Source organism: Alosa sapidissima, chromosome 18, assembly GCF_018492685.1.
Source record: "Alosa sapidissima isolate fAloSap1 chromosome 18, fAloSap1.pri, whole genome shotgun sequence".
Lineage (NCBI taxonomy): Eukaryota > Metazoa > Chordata > Actinopteri > Clupeiformes > Clupeidae > Alosa > Alosa sapidissima.
In genome coordinates, this window is record NC_055974.1 from 27,241,800 (window position 1) to 27,249,299 (window position 7,500).

The 7,500-nt window shown below is 48.1% G+C and overlaps 4 non-coding genes across 4 annotated transcripts in view; 2 read left to right on the top strand and 2 right to left on the bottom strand.

Annotated features, from left to right (window-relative positions):
* Positions 1-6,798: 6,798 nt before the first annotated feature.
* Positions 6,799-6,880, bottom strand: trnal-cag. Its single transcript has one exon. It is a non-coding gene; the product is annotated as a tRNA-Leu (tRNA).
* A 135-nt stretch (positions 6,881-7,015) lies between these two features.
* On the top strand, positions 7,016-7,089 carry trnan-guu. Its single transcript has one exon. It is a non-coding gene; the product is annotated as a tRNA-Asn (tRNA).
* Positions 7,090-7,268: 179 nt separating this feature from the next.
* On the bottom strand, positions 7,269-7,342 carry trnai-aau. The gene has a single exon. It is a non-coding gene; the product is annotated as a tRNA-Ile (tRNA).
* A 120-nt stretch (positions 7,343-7,462) lies between these two features.
* Positions 7,463-7,500, top strand: part of trnaa-agc — a 73-nt gene continuing 35 nt past the window's right edge. The window contains exon 1 of the tRNA in view: positions 7,463-7,500. This exon is cut by the window's right edge and continues 35 nt beyond it. This is a non-coding gene — a tRNA (tRNA-Ala).

Here is a 7,500-nt window from a genome sequence, read left to right on the forward strand (position 1 = left end):
CCAGCCCTGGGTGGATCCTGAGAGTGGTGGGTGGGTGGAGGACCAAACATGAGAGTGTGCCAGGGGTGCCTGGTGAGAAGACCAGCCTTGAGTGTGAGCTGGGGGCAGCTGATAGGCAGACGAGCACTCCTGGGCTTGTTCCAGGGGTGCCTGAAGAAAAGAAGTCCAGCTCTGGTAGTGTGTTGGGGATGGCTGGAAGGTAGAGGACCAGCCCTCCATACAGCTATTTTGTGAGGAAGCAGCATCGTGCTTGGAAATAGCTGCGTCTCCCCCACCTGTGTGTGGAATGGCACTGGCGGACAGTGGTACAGGTGTTCTGGAATGGCGCTGGCGGATTATTGCATCACCCTCACGGTTCTCAGGCTCCTGGAACTCCAAAAGATTGTGTCCATGCTGAACTGGCTGTGATGGTAGGTCACGAGCCTCCAGGAGGGATTTTTTAGCCACGGCAATCTGCTGTGGAAGCTGCACGCCCTGCAGTAAAGAATCCCGTTCAGTTCTCTTTTGGCGATCATGCAGCCTGCAAAGACAGAAAACAAAACACACAATTTAATAAGTAAAGTACATTTTTCAGTGTGTTAATTGTTAAACATTTTGCTCAAGTATCCAATTCAATCAATTTATGAAGATATTAAATATGAACTCACCAGGAGCACACTGTGGTGTTGTTTATGTTTACAAGTACCAGGTCACTCCTGTCTGTGATCTCTTTGCAGTCCTCAACTAGCTGCTTGATGTGGGAGTACGCCATGACAATGGACTGGGGTATGGCAAATGTCCTCCCTTTATTGTCCTTTGGCCTGTTTCTGGCTTCCTTGTACTCTTTGTACAGCTTGAGAGCAACGCACTCTGAAATTCTGTTGTGGTCTGGTCTGTGCGCAGCCTGACCATGGACCATGAACAATCTACAAATAGATGACCAGATCACATAATGCTCATCATATATGCATGTTCACATATTGACATAAATATACTGATACAAATGCTAAAGAATACAGCTATATGAGATGTAGATACCTCTCAGCTGCCTGCTGGCCTGGAGCAGAGCCACTGCGCTTTCTTGAAGCCCTCCAAGGTCCTGGCAAAGCTGTTTTTTTGCTCTTGAGGGTGTATCTGGTGGGGGTCTGGTCGAAGATAGTTAGATGTGAGTATAACCTCAAAATCTCTGCCACTTCAGCATTGGAGAGTGCTGTTATTGTCCGGTTAAGCCCAACCAGGTAACCTGCCAAGGCATCAACTGCCTCCCATCCAGGAATCCCTCTGGCATCACACCTAGTGTCCTGTTACAATAATTGAAACAATAAAACCGATTTCAAACATCTGGTACAAGAGCAAATGTAAAGAAGCCCACATTTCCAATGGTGAAACATTATCCACTTTACCGGAGCTGGAGTGACAAGCCCACTCTCCTCAAATGGGGTGAGGACAGGCCTGGTAGAGGCATCGCTCGCAGAGGCATCACTCTCCCCCAATGGGGTGAGGACAGGCCTGGTAGAGGCATCGCTCGCAGAGGCATCACTCTCCCCCAATGGGGTGAGGACAGGCCTGGTAGAGGCATCGCTCGCAGAGGCATCACTCTCCCCCAATGGGGTGAGGACAGGCCTGGTAGAGGCATCACTCGCAGAGGCATCACTCTCCCCCAATGGGGAGTAGACGGGCCCAGCAGAGGCATCACTCTCCCCCAATGGGGAGTAGACGGGCCCAGCAGAGGCATCACTCTCCTCCAATGGGGACCTGGGATCTGGCCCGGGCCTGGGGCCACCGCTTACATATTGCTGAGGTGATTAATAAAAGAATACATAGAATAAAGAATAAATAATAAAGAATAAATAATAATAATAATAATACATAATAAAGAATAAATAATCTTTTAATGGTTTGTTGTGTCTGTTGTACATTAAAAATGAAATGTTTATTAGTTTTCCGATATTTTTTTGATGTCTGATATACTGTTGACATAATATTACCTGCAATGTGAGGTCATGAGCCTGTGGTACGGTCACATCAGGACATTCGTCCTCGAGGTCTTCATCCAAGATCTCAGGCAGGATGTCACCAATACCAAACTGCTGGCTCAGAAGATTTCCTCTGTTGGACTGTGCCAGAAGGTACTCTACCGCAATACGCTCTCCTGCAATAAGTATTCACCAAGGGAAAAATGATTGATTGATTGATTGTTTACTTGCCTACCATGTCACAATATAGGTTTGATCATCATCAACAGCAGACTTTTCTTACCGGTAGGTTTCCCAGGGGGGATAAACTCTGGGAGAAGAGGTTTTCCCAAGACTTTGCTGCTGAGCGCATTGACGTTGGACATCAAACGGATGTTATAAATCTTTGTCCTGGATGTCTCAGTCATACAAAGTGCTTGTGCTGAACGGTTCAAATTCCACCTTGACACCCCCTCAAGCATGTACATCTGAGTGTGCAATGCATTGCATCTCCACCCTGATGAAACAAAAAACAGGATCACTGATTACAGAAAATTACAACAATATTATGTCAACATTCAATAGGGAAATATACCAAATGTGTGTGAGGTTTTAACATGCCTGGAATGAAAGCACACTGGTGCTTATGGAAGCTTTCCAGAGAGGAGGACCCTCTGCCGCATCTAAGCACATCCAGTGTCTTCTCTCCTTTCTCCAGCCCTGACCCTATGTTAGTGTAAAGCTGCACTCCTGGTGGATCCTGGATGCAGGCAAGGTGCTTTTGCTGTACCTCCCACACTCGAGACATGCGCTCGTGGTTGATGAGGTGCAGCCCAGTGCCGTCCACAAGGTGCCACATTGAGTCAAGAAGACTTTTGATGAGGGCACGGGTCTCCTCCACTCCCCGGGTTTTCCTGCGGCAGTGCTTGGCTAGCTCTTTAGAGCTGATGCTCGCCAACACCTGGGCATCTGTTGGCTCGTGGCCCTGATGTTTTTGCCTCAGCTCTGACCGCTTTGCCTCTTTCAGATGACGGACGTCCTGGTCATCCCACTCAAAAATGCAAGTGGACAATTTGGAGCAGAACGTACCGTACAATGGATGATGTTCCGTGGTGAGACCGTTGGTGAATCGCCTCATAAAGTGGAACACATCCAACCGCACAGTGGACGTCCATGGCCGAAACCAATGGAGAACTGGGCTCACTCCTGTGTAAATTCACAAGATCATGAATATACATTTTTTTGGTTTGTAGTCAGAGTGTCACCAACTGCCTTAATTTGGCAAAAAAACATCAACACAAACTACAGGTAACCTACCTCTGTCACTGCAACAGTCTCTATCCACATAGATGGCGTCTGGCTGTGGCTCACCAGCATCCCTGTACCGTTGGACGATCCCTTGGCACAGGTCATCCAGCCCAGCCCCCTCGCCGGTTGTGAGGACAGAGTTGAGGATCTGACCATACTCGTTCCCCACATTGGACATCCATGTTGCCGTGTCCTCAATCCCCCCAGCCAGTTTTTTGGTCACCTATGTTATAACAAAAGTATATACATCATTAGCACATGTTTTCTTATCCAACAATAAAAAAACAAATTAGCTCAAGCTTAAATAGGTTTACATTTACCTTCTTAGTGGAATCGAGCTTTAGAATTCTGCCAAACGTTGACGTGATGACACCTTTGAGTTCATCAAGGTGACCGACTACATCGTTGGCATGCACTGTCTCGAACCACTGGGCCAGGGGCAAGGGAGAGAAAGGTGGTGGCGGGGGATAAACAGCCTGGGACTGCTTCAGGCAGGATCTTTTGTGAATTTCACAATCTGTGAAATAGTCAATTGATCTCCTAGCCCACTCCTCACTGTGTGCCTCTTGAAAGGCCTGCTGCAGGTAACTGGAGCTATTCCCTGCTGTTCTAGGACGCAAAAGTGTCACACATTTTCTGTCCAGTGCCAAATGTGTAGTCAACACAGCAGGGAATTTGTTGCGGTTAGAGGGGTCCAGTTGCTTTAAAATATCACTACTCCAAGGACAGACAGGTAGTTTGCACTGGCTGCACCTTGGGTAATCTCCCCCTATTAAATAATATTTGCTGTCCACATCAATGACCTCTCTGACCTTGGTGTAAATGCCAGAGTGGTGCATCTTTCGGTTGCATTGAGTGCATTTCAGAGGGATGCCCCACATGCGCATTGGTGCCCACAGGAACATCCTCTGCCGAAAGTAATAATGTGGGTTTGGAGGTGCCACAGATCTGATTGGGCTTGGGGGGTGGTGCCAATTCTGCCTGACATCCTGTCTCAGCTGCCCACTCGCGTCATAGAGGATGTGGGCAATCCACTCCCGATCACCTGGCTTGATGACCCGGAGGAACGGCTTTGGCAAAAACCTGGCCCGACTTACCTCTGGAAAGTGCAGAGGGACTGGGAGCCCTGGTGCTGCTGGTGGAAGAGCAGGAGCAGGAGAAGAAAGAAGTGGTGTGCCACTCTGAGTCGCTGGTGCCATCTCAAATAGTGTGGAAGGGGCAGGAGCAACTTGGAGACGGATGGTTGGTGTCGTCTCCTGGGCTGTGAGGCAGACTTGAGCTGGAGCATCTCGGGGAGAGACGAATGGTGTCAGTGTCTCTTGGGCTAGGGTAGTGGAAGGACGGGCTGAAGGGGTTGGAGGAGAAATGTTTGGGAGGTCTGTTGGAGAATTTAAGACATTACACTTCTCAAGGTGCTCTGATAACCCGACAGCTCCCTTGGCCTTTGTGCCGCAGTGCTCACACTGCTCCTGGACATGGAAGTCTGACAGGTGCTGAGTAAACTGGTCAGAGAGCACTTCCTGAGCACAAAGGGAGCATGTCATAAAAGTTCCGCCAGTCCCTGTCTGCTGTGGACCTGCTGCGGTCCCTGTCTGCTGTGGACCTGCTGCGGTCCCTGTTTGCTGTGGACCTGCTGCGGTCCCTGTCTGCTGTGGACCTGCTGCGGTCCCTGTTTGCTGTGGACCTGCTGCAGTCCGTGTCTGCTGTGGACCTGCTGCGGTCCCTGTTTGATGTGGACCTGCTGCGGTCCCTGTTTGATGTGGACCTGCTGCGGTCCCTGTTTGATGTGGACCTGCCGCGGTCCCTGTCTGCTGTCCTGACTGGGGGAAAACAATATTTTGTATTTACTCTCTATATCCTCTTATCCTCTAAATCACACAAAACTCTGCATCAAAACAAGTAATTTGGAGAATCAAGCACATACAACGAAGCACCAGCCATGGGGAACAGCTGTATAGGAAGCATTTGTCAGCATCTTTATCTCACATCATATATTTAAGGATTCAATGACATTACTTACATCATGGTAGCCACATTTGCAGGGGATCTTTTTCCCAAAAATGTCTGTTTTTCTGACAGTTAGACCAAATAGAGGGGTCAAGGGACAACTCTTTATCCTCTCTATCGCTGCCTTCCAACGTCTGCTTCCAGGTCTCTGGCCAGTGGAAAATTTATATTTCCCCTGGGCAAACAGGATCATGACGCCAGCCCAGAATGAATCTGGCTTTCCTTCCTTTGGCATCTCTATAGGACAAGAGGCAGTCATTAGGCTGTTAGGCAACATGTAGGCCTACATGCACAGACAGATAGGAAATTAAGCTACAACATCACAGCTACTGATAAAATTATGAACCAATGAACTCCCTCCATTTCCCTTATGAGTCAAGTTTGAGGAACTATCATCAGGGATGCTACATACAGAAGGTATATCATACAGTAGTAATATCGATATCAAAGCATTTAGAATCTTGTTTAGCGCGGTTCTTCAAAGAGCGCGGTGGTAACTGATGACGTCACATGGGCTAAATTTAGACCAAAATTAGCAGCGACATTTCACGTAACCGTTACCGCGTCTTGAAACAAGTTTACACAAAACTGAGCATCTCTGTTTTAGTATAGTTTCATGGACACAAGACAGACACGCAAAAGACAGTTAAAAGCATTCAGTAAAGAAATAATTAACATATCGATAAACCTTTGAGGTTTTGTCACCGTCTTATCAAACTTAGCAGCGGCATAAACACTTACGTACACAAAATTGAGCATCTCTGCTCTAGTTTAGTTTGATGGACACAGGACAGACACGTAAAAACGTTCAGTAAAGAAACTAATTAACATAGCGATACGTGTTATCCCTTAAGGTTTTGTGACCGTCCAAACACGAAAAACATCCAACATTTTGTCACAGCAGAACTATTACATTACATTTGGCTGACGCATTTTTAACAAAAGTTACTATTTACAAACACACCACATACTTTTACGATTTCACTTTGGTGATTTACATAATTTTAGTAAGTTCTACTTACTTTTAGTGTCGAGAGATATTCGCCGCTGGTAAATAAAGTTACCTGAGGATGAACTGTATCGTCTCCGTCAGTCACCTATCAGAACACTGTGCGCTCGAGAGATGGCGCCCGCCCCCCTGGAGCGGTAAACTGTTTCGACGCATATGATTGGCTCTTTTGCCCCCTTGGAACGGCAACAGTTTCGAAGCATACGATTGGCTCTTTTGCCCCGCTGTTGTTAGGACTTGTTAGGATTCTGTTAGGAGTTGTTAGGAGTTGTAAGTAACGGTTAGGACTTGTTAGGAATTGTTAGGACTTTGTTAGGAATTGTTAGGACTTTGTTAGGACTTGTTAGGACTTCTTAGAGCAGTCCATTCAGTGGAGGGTACGGCCACGACTACCTGACAGTCAGCGGCACCGTGCTCTCTCTGTACGCTTTTGTTCAAGGGATAGGTCGGCCGTAGCAGATGGGAAAGACCTCTGGCGACAGTGCTGGAGCACAGTGACTCGAGTGTCTCGCCCTTTTATCCCGCAAAAACAAAAGGACTTGTCAGAAGTGGGATTCGAACCCACGCCTCCAGAGAGACTGCGACCTGAACGCAGCGCCTTAGACCGCTCGGCCATCCTGACTCCTTCCGGCAGCCTCTTTGACACAAGAACGGGAATACGATTGACTATGCATTGTTGAAGAATGAACGAGAGTCTTGAGAGAAAGACTGAAAAGACACATCCGAGTTGATGTTGCTAAAGGAAGAGGCCACGGCAGTCTCTGTGGCGCAATCGGTTAGCGCGTTCGGCTGTTAACCGAAAGGTTGGTGGTTCGAGCCCACCCAGGGACGTCCTCCTTTTGAGCAATATAGTCACACTCCTGGCGCCTTCCACCAGCAGGTCATCACGTGTCTTTGCCAAAACGCTGCGAGGAAAAGCGAAACCTGCTTTTCTTGCGCAGCGAGGCAGCTGTGGCCGCGGAAGAGACTCAAGGAGGCTCTGAGGGAGCTTCTTTGAGCATCAAACAAATTGGCCCGTACGGGGATCGAACCCGCGACCTTGGCGTTATTAGCACCACGCTCTAACCAACTGAGCTAACCGGCCACAGTCTACCCTCTTTCGGAATTAGTGGAGAACTACAGTGGGTCGTAGCAGGCAAGGCTGGTGAGCAGGAGTCTCCACTTCCTCGCCGCTAAAAGTCACTGGTTAAGTCTTCATTGACAGGGGGAATTAGCTCAAATGGTAGAGCGCTCGCTTAGCAT